The following is a 16,222-nucleotide window of genomic DNA, read 5'->3' as shown; positions in this document are numbered from 1 at the left end:
TGTAGCGTTTGTCAAGAGGGCTGAGGCTGCCCAAAAAGATTGCCTATGGGCACATGACCCTGAAAGCACCTGATCTCAAAGGCTAAGCAGGGTTGGGCCTGGTTAGTAGCTGGATGGGAGACTGCCTGGGAATACCCATTGCCACATGCTTCTTTTTTTTTTTCTTTTTTTTGGCGTTGACTTGTTATTTCCCTTGTTTCCCAAGGTGACCATCTTGGCATTTTGTCAAGAGGGTTGAGCATGCGCAAAGTGGTTGCCTAAGGCCACATCACCCTGAAAGCGACAAATCTCGTCTTATCTCGGAGGCTAAGCAGCATCGGGCCTGATTTATACCTAGTTGGGAGACCGCCTGGGAATACCAGGTGCCGTAAATATTATTATTATTTTTTTTTGGTGTTGACTTGTTTTTTTCTCTTGTTTCCCAAGGTGACAATCTTGGTGTTTGTCAAGAGGGTTGAGGGTGCCCAAAGCAATTGCCTATGGGCACATCACCCTGAAAACACCCCATCTCATCCGATCTCGGAGGTTATGCAGGGTCGAGCCTGGTTAGTACCTGGATGGGAGACCGCCTGGGAATACCAGGTGCCGTAGGTTTATTTTTTTATTTTTTTGGTGTTGACTTGTTTTTTTCCCTTGTTTCCCAAGGTGACAATCTTGGCATTTGTCAAGAGGGTTGAGGGTGCCCAAAGAGATTGTCTATGGGCACATCACCCTAAAAGCGCCCCATCTCACCGCATATCTGAGGAGAAGTAGGGGCGGGCCGGGTTAGTACGCAGATGGGAGAGCGCCTGGGAATACTAGGTGATGTAGGTTTCTTTTCTTTTTTCTCTTTTTACCCATGGATACCATCTTGGCATTTGTCAAGAGGGTTGAAGTTGCACAAAGATTGCCTACGGCCACATCACCCTGAAAGCGCACCATCTCATCTGATCTCGGAGACTAAGCAGTGGTGGGCCTGGTTAGTACTTGGATGGGAGACCGCCTGGGAATATCAGGTGCTATAGGCTTCTTTTTTTTTTCTTTTTGGCATTGACTTGTTTTTTTCCCTTGTTTCTCAAGGTGACCAGCTTGGCGTTTGTCAAAAAGGGTTGAGGATACCCAAAGAGATTGCATACAGCCATATCACTGTGAAAGCGCCCAATCTCATCTGATCTCGGAGGCTAAGCATGGTCGAGCCTAGTGACCATCTTTGCGTTTGTCAAGAGGGATGAGGTTGCCTATAGAGATTGCCCATGGGTAGGGTCGGGCCTGGTAAGTACCTGGATGGGAGATCACCTAGGAATACAAGGTGCTGTAGGCTTCCTTTTTTTTTTCATTTGGGCGTTGACTTGTTTTTTCCCTTGTTTCCCCAAAGTGCATTTTGGCATTTGTCAAGGGGGTTGACGGTGCCCAAAAAGATTGGCTACGGCCACATCACCTTGAAAGCGCCCCATCTTGTCTCACCTCAGAGGCTAAGCAGGGGCTGAGCCTGGTTAATACCTGGATGGCAGACCGCCTGGGAATACCAGGTGCCGTAGGCTTATTTTTTTTTGCGTTTACTTGTTTTTTCCCCTTGTTTCCCAAGGTGACTATATTGGCGTTTGTCAAGATGGTTGAGGGTGTCTGAAGAAATTGACTATGGCCACATCACCCTCAAAGTGACTAATCTCGGAGGCTAAGCATGGTCAGGCCTGGTTAGTACCCGGATGAGAGACTGCCTGGGAATACCAGGTGCCATAGGCTTCTCTTTTTTTTCTTTTTTTGGCTTTTTTTTCAAGAGGGTTCAGGGTGCCCAAAGCGATTGCCCATGGCCACATCTCCCTGAAAGCAACTAATCTCATCTGATCTCGGATGCTTAGCAGGGTTGGGCCTGGTTAGAACCTGGATGGGAGACCCCCTAGGAATACCAAGTGCTGTAGGTTTCTTTTTTTTTGTTGTTGACTTGTTTTTTTCCCTAGTTTCCTAAGGTGACCATCTTGGCGTTTGTCAAGAGGGTTGAGGGTGCCGAAAGACATTGCCTATGGGAACATGACCCTGAAAGCGCCTGATCTCGGAGGCTTAGCAGGGTCGGGCTTGGCTAGAACCTGGATGGGGAGACCCCCTGGGATTATCAAGTGCCGTAGGTTTCTTTTTTTTTTTCTTTGGCGACGATTAGTTTTTTTCACTTGTTTCCCAAGGTGACCATCTTGGAGTTTCTCAAGAGGGTTGAGGGTGCCGAAAGAGATTTAATACGGCCACATCACCCTGAAAGTGCCTGATCTTGTCTGATCTCGGAGGCTGAGCAGCGTCTGCCCTGGTTAGTAGACATGGACGCCGTCGATAAATTCATTTCGTTCTGTTCCGTTTTGATTCGTAATAAAATTAATTCGTACTTCGTATTTCGTGCCCGAAATTCCGTTCTGTTTCGTACGAAATACGAATTGTCGTTAACGTGTACGAACGTTCTTTACGATAAATTTAAAGGCAAAAACATTGCTCATTATGCTTATTATGACTTGCAGAAGACTTCTGTGATAGAAGTCAATGTAAGTTGCCTGAAGACATCAGTGAAGGACGTTCATCCTCTCTGGGCAGGCTGCCAAGAAAAGAACAAAATGATACAATGTTTCTTCTTCAATGGGCTGAACTCCATGTGTAGAAGTTCTCAGTTTAACCATTTAAAGACTAAATCTTTTCTGACACTTGTTGCTTACAAGTAAAAATCCAGTAGGTCTTTCAAACGCAAGTTAGCCCTTTTTTTTTCAGTCGACCTCTAGGGAGCAGTGACATTAGTAGCGTGACATACAGCAATGACACCTGCACCGTGATAGAGTGATCTGACAACAGCACCGTGATAGAGAGCACTGACATCAGCAGCGTGACATACAGCAATGACACCTGCACCGTGATATACAGCACTGACAGCAGCACCGTGATAGAGAGCACTGACAGCAGCGTGACATACAGCAATGACACCTGCACCGTGATAAAGGGCTAATTTGCATTTGAAAGACCTCTGCGCAAATACCACGTCACAAAATATTGCAACAACCGCTATTTTATTACCTAGGGTCTCTGCTAAAAAAAATATATATAATTTTTGGGGCTTCTGAGTGATTTTCTAGCAGAAAATACTGGATTTTTACTTGTAAGCAACAAGTGTCAGAAAAGATTTAGTCTTTAAATGGTTAAACTGAAAACTTCTACACACGGAGTTCAGCCCATTGAAGAAGAAACATTGTATCATTTTGTTCTTTTCTTGGCAGCCTGCCCAGAGAGGTTGAAAGTCCTTCACTGATGTCTTCAGGCAATTTACATTGACTTCTATCACAGAAGTCTTCTGCAAGTCATAATAAGCATAATGGTTGAGATCCGGAATTCGTAAACAAAAGTTCGTATTCCGTACAGAATTCGGACGCACGGCAATTTGTATTTCGGATCCTCCCGAACGTACAAATTTTGAGAAATTCGTACGAATTTGCGATTCGTACGAAACGAAGCGCACATGTCTACTAGTTAGTAACAAATGTGAGACATCCTGGCAATAACCAGTCCCATTTGCTTCTTTTTTTTTTTGGGCGTTGACTTGTTTTTTCCCCTACTTTCCCTAGGTGACCATCTTGGTGCTTGTCAAGAGGGTTGAGAGTGCCCAAAGGTATTGCTTATGGCCACGACACCCTGAAAGCAACCAATCTCATTTAATCTCAGAGGCTAAGCAGGGTCGGGCCTGGTTAGTACCTGAGTGGGAGACCGCCTGGGAATACAAGGTGCCGTAATTTTTTATTTTTTTGCCGTTGACTTGTTTTTTTCCCTTGTTTCTCAAGGTGACCATCTTGGCGCTTGTCAAAGAGGGTTGGGGATACCCAAAGAGATTGCCTACGGCCATATCACCGTGAAAGCGCCCGATCTCGTCTGATCTCGAAGGCTAAGCAGGGTCGGGCCTAGTGACCATCTTTGCATTTGTCAAGAGGGATGAGGGTGCCCAAAGAGATTGCCTATGGGCTGGGTAGGGCCTGGTTAGTACCTGGATGGGAGACCGTCTGGGAATACCAGGTGCTGTAGGCTTTTTTTTTTTTTTTGGAGTTGACCTGTTTTTTATTTCTGGTTTCCCAAGATGACCTTCTTGGCATTTCTCAAGAGGGTTTTGGGTGCCAGAAGAGATTGCCTCTGGCCATTCCACTCTGAAAGCACCCAAGCTCATCTGGCCTTGAAGGCTAAGCAGAGATGGGCCTGTTTAGTACCTAGATGGGAGACCGCCTTTTTTTGTGGTTCCCCAAGGTGACCATCTTGGCATTTCTCAAGAGGGTATTCCCAGGCGGTCTCCCATCTAGGTACTAATCAGGCCCGTCCCTGCTTAGTATCAGATGCTTTCAGGGTGATGTTGCCATAGGCACTCACTTTTGGCACCCTCAACCCTCTTGACACCAAGATGGTCACCTTGGGAAACAAGGGAAAAAAAGAAGTCAACTATGCCATATTAGCACCTAAAGAAATGAGATAGGCAGTCATAAACTAAAAGATGCGTAAATTCCAGAAAATGTACCATCGTTTTCAGATGCTATAACATTTGCGCAAACCAATAAATATACGCTTATTAACATTACCAAAGACATGTGGCTGAATAAATTTTGACCTTAAAGTATGAATAAAATTGAGTTTATTGGATTTTTCTTTTAACAAAAAGCAGAAAATATAAATTTCTTTCAATATTTTAGATTTTTCCGATTATATCGCAAAAAAAATAAAAAATTGCAGAGGCAATCAAATACCTTCAAAATAAAGCTCTATTTGTGGGAAAAAAGGATGACCTACCCACACTGACCTACCCGACACACGCTGACCTACCCGACATACATACACTGACCTACCTGACATACATACACTGACCTACGTGACCCACACTGACCTACCCGACATACATACACTGACCTACGTGACCCACACTGACCTACCCGACGTACATACACTGACCTACCTGACCCACACTGACGTACACGACACACTCTGACCTACCTGACATACATATACTGACCTACACGACACACACTGACATACACTGACCTACCTGACACACACTGACCTGGTACCTGACATACAAACTTGATTGACCTACCTGACCAGGAGGAGATAGACTTCATTTGTTCAGGTACTACAGCAGCAGCTCATCCGTGGTGCTGGTGTGCAAGGCAGCCAGAGGAGAGCCGCCCACCCAAGTGGGTATTGATGTGGTGCGGCCGCCGCATTGTCATTTCTGCCGCCTTCTTCCTGCTCCAGGACAGCGAGCTGGGAGAGGACTAAGATTGGAGGAGTGTAGGCTAAGGGAGCTGCTGCGAATGCTGCTCAGGGTGGCGACGTCATCCCTTTCTCTCCCTCCTGGGCTCTACACTCCACGCTACCATAACAGCTGCGGGACAATCCAGACCAGAAGTCGTAGGCCAGGCCCCATGAGCACTAGCGCGGAGGAGGAGGAAGTGCAATCCTCCTCTGCTTTGAATGTTGGGCAGTGTGGGCACAGTGGGCAGTGATGTTAATGGTTGCTAGCCGCCAGGCGGCTATAGCAATCAGTGACCAAGAGTAAAGTCGGGTGGAAGCGGGGCAGAGCTAAAGCTGGAGCTGGAGCCAACCATGGCTCAGTCTGCCCCTGTTCCCTGCATTCTGGACCGAGACTCAAGACTCTGGGCTATTGGTCCCAGACTATGGCCACCCCCTAAAGACGCCTCTGTTCGTCCCCAAAGTAGGGACGTACATCAGAGTGCAATGGTCGGCAAGTGGTTAAAGCGACGCAGTGCCGAATCGCAAAAAGTGCTCTGGTCTTTGGCCAGCCAAATGGTCCGGCGCTGAAGTGATTAAATGCCCAAAATGGTCCTTGGTGACTAAAAAAGGCACACTCCTGACCTTTGAATGCCAAAAAGGTCCTCGGTGACCAGGGGCGGACTGACAACTAATGGGGCCCCCAGGCAATAGAAGCTCATGGGGCCCCCTTGGGCGCCACACCTGCACAGGGAGACACGGGGGGAGCACACAGGGGGAAACTGGAGGAAGAATGCACACGCTCACACAGGGACACACACACACACAGGGGGACACACACGCACACACACACAGGGGGAACCACTTACACACACACGGGGACACACTGACGCACACAGGGGGGGCACACACAGGGGGACACACTCGCACACAGGGGGAGAGACACAGGGCAAGAAACACACACACACACACACAGGGGAAGAAACCTACGCACACACACAGGGGGACACACACACACACACCACACACTCACACGGGGGGCACGCACACTCACACGGGGGGGGGACACACAATCACATGGTGGGACACACACACTCAGACGGGGACACACACACACTCACACAGAGACACACACATTTATACTGGGGGAAACTCACACACACAGGGGGGAAGACTCTCTCACACACACACACAGGGGGAGACACACAAGGGGAGGCACACACACACAGGGGGACACATTCTCTCAAACAGGGGGACACACACACGGGGACACACACACACACCACACACAGGGGGACACACACACACTCACACCACACACACACACACACACACACAGAGGGGGGATACACTCTCACACACACACAGGGGAATACACTCTCTCACACACACACACACACACACGGGGGGACACCCACTCTCACACAGGGGGAGACACACACAGGTGGACAGGGACACACACACAGGGGGACATTCACACACACACACGAGGACACAAACACAGGGGGACACTCACACACATGGGGACACAAACACAGGGGGACACACACACACGGGGGACACACACACGGGGGACACTGTGGGTTGGGGGGATCCGGGGCCCCATGCATTCTGTACCGCCGCCTCCCATCACTTGTGGCAGGCCCAGGCTTCACTTACCGAATGCCGATAATAACGGCGCAGCTCCCCGCCGGCCCCTCCACTCTTCTGCTGTGCCCGTATCACATGCCGCGATCATGCCAATTACAATACTGCTAACGGCGCACTGCTCCCCGCTGGCCCCTCCTCCCCTCCCGTCCGTCCCAGGTGCTTGTACGGTATGCGTTGTGACATCACCTGGGACGGACGGGAGGGAAGGAGGGGGGCGGCGGGGAGCAGCGCACCGTTAGAAGTACCGTTAGCAGTACTGTAATCGGCATGATCACGGCATGTGATACGGCACAGCCACTTCAAGTGGCCTCTCATGTGGCCGAGACCGGGCCGGGCCCCTAATGACCTCGGGCGGCACCCGAGTGACCGACTGGTCAGTCCGCCCCTGTCAGTGACCAAAAACAGCTGGGTGTGCTGTTTTTTTTCACTGGGGCCCGTTTTTGGCCTCCAAGGATAATATTTAGCCTAGAAGGGCCAGGCTTTTTTTGGTCACTGAGGACCATTTTTGGTATTCAATGTTTGGTTGTTTGTATTGCACAGTGACCTTTCTGTAACCTCTAGCCTCCCTCTGCTGTGATTTATTACAATGCACAGTAGGTAAAAGTACCTTTGCCGGGTTAGCCCCCCCCCCCCCCATATCAATATTTTAAAAAAATCGTATTCAGTTTGTTAGATCTTTTTTAGATCAGGTTAGATCAACTGTTGTTTGCGTTAGATCTCACACAGAAGAAGCAATATTAACAGTTATTTGCAGGGGGGCTAAACCGTCATCAGCCCGCCTTATCAAATTTTCTGGCCAAAAATCATTCAGGCTGATAAATATTTGTTAGATCCGCTAAGATCAAGTGGTTTTAATGTTAGATCTCACATAATTAGAGACTTATTAAGAGATTAATGAGGGGGGCTGCCCCCTCCCCTTATCTCCTTTCCCATCAAAATAGAGATATTATGGACGGGTTAGCCCCCCACATGCAATTTTGGCCAGAAAAAAAATATTTGTTAGATCCGGTAAGATCAAGTGGTTTTGACGTTGGATCTCACATAATTAGAAACTTATTAAGTGAATAATGAGGGGGTTGCCCCCCTTATTTAATTTTCTGGCCAAAAACCATTCTGGCTAATATTATTTGAAGAAAAGGGGAAATTGAAAAAAGGGGGACTGGAGGGTAACCAACCCCCGGGACTTTTACAACGGCACCAAATATATTCAATCCATAAATAAAATCATTGAAGTTTTTATTTTAGTGTACAAAAAGCATTTATCAAACAATTACATCCATTTACATATAAAATAAAAGATGCGGGTATACAAAAGTTGGTATATAAGCCTACAAGGCTCCATAAGTTACCACATTTATATACGATTTAAACTGCATTGTTTCTGTCCTACATGTTTCGCTCTTCGGAGCTTCCTCAGGACAATTGCAGAATACAGCAATCAGTAGAAAACTGAAATTATACAAACAGATCATTTGTTTAGAGAAACAAATACATAGATAGTTCTGTACACACACAACCCCGAGGGGTACAAGAGGTGTTTTGCCCACATAGGCTGACACATCTATATTGAGTAGATCTGGTGGTAGGATTCATTCATGTCCAGCATATTGGTTGGAGAGGAATGAAGCCCCCACCCTTAGAGTATTAAAACACAGAGCATAGTTTGCATATCAATATTCAGTAACCTATTAGTTCTCCAAAAGGGAACAACCAGACCATACCATATGGATGGTGTCCCAAGATTGAATACATAAGGTATAAAATATAGTTCTCCTCTATGGAGATTGCAGATAGGGTCAAAATAAAGATAAGAATGAAAATAAAATAAAATGTGTGAAGAATACAAATACAATGAAAAAGGTGAAAAATAAAAGTTAAAAATATTGTAATGAAAATAAAAAAATATATAACAAATGAGAACAAGAAAAGCATCTTACCCAATATGTCTGGTAAATTAATACAAATTGTCTATCGTAGTTTTCAAATGTTCTATGCATCTATTAGTACTTAAGCGAGGACAAACTTTTTTGTCATCAAGCATGCGGACCGTGGCGAGGGCACCCACCGAGGACCCCCCAATTGCTCCCCCCCAGGGATCTGCAGAAGCACGAGAAACATATATATAATATAATATATGTAGACCACTTCAATGAAGTGTCAAAAATGGCACAATAAACACTATAGAACATACCTGGTGGAGCCAAGGAGATGTCTGAACTAGAACCAGTTAGGCATACCCAGTACCTACGAACCCTATGTGTTGTCAGATAGAGATTAAACAAGGTATAAATTCTGAACACAAGAGATCTCTCTGTGCTGTTTTCTGAAAGAAAAGAATAAGAAGAAAAGCCATGTCCCCATCAGTGTTGTATAAACATCTCAAGAATATAGAATGCGTGACTCTAGACTTGGACTTCCGGATCATCCGTCTAGTCCCATCAGAGCCATTCCATTCCTACCTGTTGAATATAGTGGTATGATACAGTCAAAAAGGTTTAAGTGCTTTTTCATACGTGCAGCAGCTCCACATGTCAGCTTCCATCGCTTGCTTGGATGACACTGACCGGGACCCGCATTATAACTCGTGCTTACAGCCCGGCGGCATCTGACGTCACCGCCGGGCTGCGGGCACACCTACTGGGAGGATCTCCTTCGTGCGCGTCTAGATGGCGAGTGCGCATGCGCAAAGGACGTAATTTACGTCCATATAGCGCGTCGGCCATGTTGGATTCTGGCTAAAAGTCAGGAGATTTACCAGCGATCTCCTTCGTGCGCGTCTAGATGGCAGATGCGCATGCGCGAAGGACGTGATTTACGTCCGTATAGCGCGTCGGCCATGTTGGATTCTGGCCAGAGTCAGGAAATTTGCCAGTGATGATCCATCTGTGCCAGTACTCTGATAGAGACCTGACATTCGGTCAGAGACAGGCAGCCATGATGGCTAAGGGCAATATGCCCTGATCTTACTCTCGGATAAATCAAAGTGCAAATACACAGAGATGAAAATGGGCCGACATAAATGTCAATCACCATACATCCCTGATTTCAAAGATGGAAAAAAGAATTGTTTGCAACAGACAAGCAAAAAAAGAGAGAAGGGGACCTCACATTTAGAAACGGGGCGGGCTAATCGAACCCCCAACTGGTTGGAAAAGGTTGTAGGTCAGACCCGGCCCGGGGTGCCCGTACAGACCCAGGAAGGGCAAGGAGCACTCGGAGGGTCCCCCTCAGGTATGGAGCCCCCTCCCAATCCGCGAGCCATCAGACATCCACGCCAATATATTGCCTATTTGACAAAATACAATCATTTATTATTACAATATACCAGGGGGTAAAAAAAAAAAAAAAAGTCATTTAAAGAAAAGGTTTGAAACTGATTGCATCATTAAGTCCCGGGGATCGGGTAGCCTCCAAATTAAATATCCATCGAGTCTCTCGTTGTAAAAGAGTATGATTATAATCCCCCCCTCTATCTCCCGGGGGAACATATTCCAAAGGAAAGAAGTGCATGAGACCATCGTTGAACTGATGATATAAACCAAAATGTCGGCTGATTGGAGTTTCCATCTTCTTCCCCCGCACCAGGGACACATGGTCCCTGATGCGGTGGAAGAAGGGACGCTTTGTCTTCCCAACATAGAAAGCATTGCATTGACAAACCATAATGTACACCACCCCCACTGATTGACAGGTCACAGCAAATGTGGGTTCAAATAAACGACCATTTGGCAGACGTATGGATCTCGATGCATGTAAATATCTGCAAAAAACACATTTGTGGCACGGGGTACATCCTGTTTGTTTAGGACCCACCTTTACGGGAGGGGAGAAATGACTTTGTACTAGAGAATCCTTCAAAGATCGTGATCTCCTATACGTGATACCCGGATATTCCGGGAGATGTTTTGCTAAGAGGAGATCCCCCTTCAAGAGATACCAGTATCTCTGAAGGATTCCTTTAATTTGCGAATGTTGTTCGTTGAATGTGGTGATGAATCTAACCTCTTCATTCTTCCCCCCTTTACTATAGAAGTATGGGGAATAATAATGGATGCTGCCCTCCGAGTTGCAGAGGGTCTCATTATTCTTGCTGGGGATATGAATGTGGTGCTCTCACCTGATGCTGACAGATTTGGAATGGCGCCTAAGCATGGCTCCCCGCTGGCTCAGTGTATTGGGTCATATAACCTGGTGGAGGCCTGGAGGTGGAAAAACCCACATGTTAGAGCTTACTCCTGTCACTCCACCATGTTTAATACTCTTTCTAGGATTGATTTATGTTTTGTGTCCAATGAATTATTGCCGAAAGTGCTGGAGGCCCAATATCTGCCTCGTGCTGTCTCGGATCACTCCCCACTTCTGGTCACCTTTGACATGGAGAGACCGAGAGGGTACGTGGTGTGGAGGTTGAGCCCATTGTGGCTCAAGGAGGAAAGTTTTGAGAGGTCTACGCAGTCGTCTATTGGTGACTTCTGGGTGGACAACCGGGCAGGGGCCCCTGTCGGAGTCACCTGGGATGCGTTTAAGGCCACACTTAGGGGCTCAGTAGCCCGTTGTTATTAAACAACTTAGATCGGATAGGCAGTAGAAACTCCTGGAGGCAGAAAGGAAAGTGACAGATGCAGAGGTGGAATACATAGCAAACCCCAATTCAGATACATATAGAGGTTGGAGGGAAGGGGTGCGCCACTTAGATCTTGTATTAGTAGAAAAGACCCGGAAATTTTTTTTATACCAGGCGCAGCGCATATTTGAATTTGGTAATAAGAATAGTAGGCTGTTGGCATACCTGGCCCACTCACAGCAAACCCCAGCTTTCCGTGGCAGGCAATCTCATTGGAGAAAACAGCTTTGCCGATGCGACCCAGATTTGGGAAAAAACACAACGATGTTTACTCCAATGGTTGCACCCTTTAAAACAGAGCACGTGTTCTGCTATGCGATTCTTTGAAGCAACGTACCAACGCTATTTAAAAAAATCTGACCTTTGAATGAACATCTACATCTATTTACAAGGAATTCTAAATACATAAATAAAACAGGGCATACCCTGTATGAGGTGGCTGTGCAGTGCAAGGGTGCTTTCCGTGGCAGGCCATCTCATTGGAGAAAACAGTTTTGCCATTGCGACCCAGATTTGGGAGATACCGCAACGATGTTTACGCCAATGGTCACACCCTTTAAAACAGAGCACATATTCTGCTATGCAATTGTTTGAAGCAATGTATCGACGCTTTTTCAAAAATCAGGCCTTTGAAGTCACATCTACATATATTTACAAGTACTTGCAAATAAATAAACCATAACTGTGCAGTGCAAGGGTGATGGCCATGTCCGGCAATCTCATTGGCGAAAATGGTTTTGCCATCATGACCCTGATTTTGTAAATGATGTAAACGTTTACTCCAACGAATGCACCTTTAAAACAGAGCAAGTATTCTGCTATGTCACCGTTTGAAGGAACACATTGATGCTATTTAACCACTTGCTTACTGGGCACTTAAAGAGGAAGTAAACCCTGATGAGTTTACTTCCGCTTTCATTCCCTGTAAAGGCAAAGCATAATGGACTACTATGCATCACATAGTAGTCCATTATGTGTCACTTACCTGACACAGGAGCCAGCAAAGTCACCGCTGTCCCCTGTAGTTCCAAGCGTCCATCTTCTTGGTGGGTCTCGCTGCTCCGGCACTGTGATTCGCTGGAGCAGCGATGTCGTCACTGCTGCACATGTGCACGGGAGCTGAGACTCTCGGCATTGCCATCATCGACGATACCCCGCTCAGTGCACCGCTGTCTACGGCGCATGCGCCGTAGATAGCGGTGCCCGTCTTCGGGCAAATATCTCCTAAACCGTATAGGTTTGGGAGATATTTCTTGGACCTACAGGTAAGCCTTAATCTAGGCTTACCTGTAGGTCAAAGTGGTTTGTAAGGGTTTACAACCACTTTAAAAACACTTCCTGCCCAGACCAATTTTCAGCTTTCGGTGCTCTCACACTTTGAATGACAATTACTCAGTCATGCAACACTGTACCCAAATGAATTTTTTGTCCTTTTTTTTCCCCACGAATAGAGCTTTCTTTTGGTGGTATTTGATCACCTCTGGGGTTTTTATTTTTTGCGCTATAAATGAAAAAAGACCGAAAATTTTGAAAAAAACGCATATTTCTTTGTTTCTGTGACAGAATTATACAAATTATTAATTTTTCTTCATAAATTTTGGCCACAATTTATACTGCTATATATCTTTGGTAAAAATAACCCAAATTAGTGGATATTATTTGGTCTTTGTGAAAGTTAGAGAGTCTACAAGCTGTGGTGCGAATCGCACAAAATTGATCACATCTGATGTACTGGTGGCCTATCTCGCTTCTTGTGACCCGAACAGGTCAGGAAAGTACAAATACCCCCCAAATGACGCCTTTTTGGAAAGTAGACATTCCAAGGTATTTAGTAAGAGGCATGGTGAGCTTTTTGATGTCATTTTTTTCCCACTATTCTTTGCAAAATTACTGCACAAAATTGTCATTGTAATAGGTTATTTCTCCAACATGGCATGTGTATACTACAAATGACACACCCAGAAAAATTCTGCTACTCCTCCTGAGTATTACAATACCACATGTGTGGGACTTTTTCACACATAGAGAGGCCCAACATGCAGGGAGCGCCATCACGTGTTCTAGGAGCATAAATTACACATCTAACTTGTTGACTACTTATTACACTTTTGAATGCCCTGGAGCACCAGGACAATGACACGTGGCACTGATGACAGGTGGCACTAATATGTGCCACCGATGACAGATGGCACAAATATGTGGCACCGATGACAGATGGCACAAATATGTGGCACCGATGACAGATGGCACTAATATGTGGCACCGATGACAGATGGCACTAATAAGTGGCGTTGATGACACGTGACACTGACAGGTGGCACTGACAGATGGCATTAATACGTGGCACTGATGAGATTGCACTGATGACCGATGGCACTTATACGTGGCACTGATGACAGATGGAACTGGGGACAAATGGCACTGACAACATGTGGCACTGGGGACAGATAGCACTAACAGGTGGCACTGGGGGTGGATGGCACTGGGGCAGGATGGCACTTTAAATTTTTTTTTTTTTTAACAATGACGGCCGCTGCAGCCATTCATCTCTCCCTTCACACACTCTGTCTGTGTGAGGAGGGAGAGCGGCGCTGAGAGATCTCATATGTTTACATATGAGATCATCTCCCATTGGACACGCCGATCGCGATGTAAACGGCCGCTGTGATTGGCCGTTTACAGCGATCTGTGTTTGCCTGTCCCCGGGGGACATGGCAAACACAGAACTTCCGATGCGCGTCCGCGGCGGCGCGCATTGCGGAAGTAAACAGGACGTCCAGGGATGGCCACCCGGAATGAAAGCGCCTGCTCTACGGCCGTCATTCGGCTATAGGGCGGGCGCGAAGAGGTTAAAAAATCTGGGATGCGATGCACATATATATTTTTACAAGTACTTATAAATAAAAATAAAATATGGGATCCCATGGATGAGGTTGCTGCTTTCCACGTCAGGCAATCTCATATAAAAAAAAAAAGTTTATTTTTCTTCAAATGCAACGCTATTGCAAAAAAAAACATGGGTTGTGCTCAACCTCTATCTATAGCTAGAGATACGAGTAATTAATCATGGGATCACGTGTATGAGCTAGCTTTACAATGCAAGTGTGCTTTACAGGTCAGGCAATCTCATTGGAGAAACCGGTTCATGCCAAGATACACATTGATGGAGGATCAAAGATGTGTGATTTGATGGAAAATAAATGTCATACACATACAGTAGGATGAGTGTTTGTTGGGTGAAGGGGGCCAGAGCATAAAGAGGCTGTGAGGAAAAGGAGGGCCAGGAGTGTTGGGGCTATGATGTGAAGGAAGGTTCAAGGACAGCGATGTTGCAGGGGAAAGTGTGAAATTAAGGGGGGATCGTGACATCCAGGGTCTGGTACTTACCTGCGATCCCATACCTCAGTTGTGGCACAGAGAGTGTTCTGCGTGTCCAGCATGGCAATTACCAAAGAGCTTTAGGAACTTATGAGTAAACCGTACATTGGAAATACAATTCAATACAGGAGACATGAGGGTAGCCTGCTCATTAGAGCTTACAATCTCTAAAACAGATAAAATAAAAACAATAGATTTTTTTTATAACTTAATTAAGATTTATTTATTTTTGTTGTTTTTCAGATCAGTGCTTAAGGAAGCTCACCACATGAATTTTAGAATCAAAATTACACAGAGGGAAGTAAATATTACAAGTAACACTACAAGCTCAGAATACATCAAGATGGAAGAAACGTCATGTTATAGATGGTGCAAAAAGTCATCTTTCTCCCCCTGCCCACCATGTCTCTCTTCTCTCCTCTCCCTCCCCACATAACTAGAGTATGTAAATACAATTAAACTCTGTATTAACAGGTGTGCTTCTCTCTTCTTGCCTTTCAGTGTCCTTTATTTAAAAAAAAAAAAAAAAATGCAGGTTTATTTCCTTTTTAGTTTTTTTTTTTTGGATGGAGGCATGGGTCCCGTGACATTCAGCTTGGTATTCTTCAACCACGCTCATAGGATGCTCTTGCGGTTTGTTCTATTTCTCATTTTCTCACATGCAGATCCCTCTGTTGTTTGTGTAATTACATCCCATCAAGTTGATTCCTTACAAAAGAAATAGAGAGTAAACAGGTGAATGCAAGTTCAAAGATGCCTTACCGATTTGTGAACATTAATTATTGGGAGTAACATCCCCTAGAGCAGGCATGGCTAAATGATGGACCCAGTCACTGTCCTATTTGCATACTCACAGGGTGATCGTGTGGATGGGAATATGGTTGAAACAGCACCACATCACAAAATGAATTACAACATTGATTTGCTTTTTTGGAACCCTATGGACTTTATAGGCACGAAAATACAGTGATATATCTTTAAGAAAAGATATGATTTTTATACTTACCATAAAATCCTTTTCTCTGCAGTTCACCACCTGACACAGCTGCTCTTAGACCACTGGGACATCCCCAAGCAGTGCCAAAATGAGGGGTGGCAAAACAGCATAAAAACTACACCCACTAGTATAAAACTTTAACCACAAAAAACGACATTGTGAGTGTGACCAAAACTTTTTTTACCCACCAAAAAGGCAGGATGCTCCTCAACTAAGGCACTACCACCAAACTGCACCAGAACTGCGGTAACAAATGCAACAGTGCATTACTTAAAAAGGTACTGCGTTTTTACCAAAAAACAAGGAAAAAAAACGTAAGTGCAATTGTACAGCCGCCTGCAAAACTTTGCGGCCAAAATGGGCAT

General features: G+C 45.6%; 1 long non-coding RNA gene and 4 pseudogenes across 1 annotated transcript in view; 4 read left to right on the top strand and 1 right to left on the bottom strand.

The window, feature by feature from the left end:
• Nucleotides 1-475: 475 nt before the first annotated feature.
• LOC143958964 (5S ribosomal RNA) lies at nucleotides 476-594 on the top strand (annotated as a pseudogene).
• A 294-nt stretch (nucleotides 595-888) lies between these two features.
• LOC143959106 (5S ribosomal RNA) lies at nucleotides 889-1,007 on the top strand (annotated as a pseudogene).
• A 775-nt stretch (nucleotides 1,008-1,782) lies between these two features.
• Nucleotides 1,783-1,901, top strand: LOC143959055 (5S ribosomal RNA; annotated as a pseudogene).
• Nucleotides 1,902-3,832: 1,931 nt separating this feature from the next.
• Nucleotides 3,833-4,023, top strand: LOC143959020 (5S ribosomal RNA; annotated as a pseudogene).
• Nucleotides 4,024-15,068: 11,045 nt separating this feature from the next.
• LOC143958943 (uncharacterized) overlaps nucleotides 15,069-16,222 on the bottom strand; it is a 60,916-nt gene continuing 59,762 nt past the window's right edge. The window contains exon 2 of the long non-coding RNA XR_013270151.1: nucleotides 15,069-15,568. This is a non-coding gene — a long non-coding RNA (uncharacterized LOC143958943). The remainder of the gene's footprint in view (nucleotides 15,569-16,222) is intronic.

The sequence above is a fragment of the Lithobates pipiens genome, unplaced genomic scaffold (genome assembly GCF_037356315.1).
Source record: "Lithobates pipiens isolate NorthernLeopardFrog02 unplaced genomic scaffold, aLitPip1_a1.2 Scaffold_66, whole genome shotgun sequence".
Classification (NCBI taxonomy): Eukaryota; Metazoa; Chordata; class Amphibia; order Anura; family Ranidae; genus Lithobates; species Lithobates pipiens.
The sequence above is the reverse complement of the archived record's forward strand: the minus strand, read 5'-3'. Positions and strand labels throughout refer to the sequence as shown.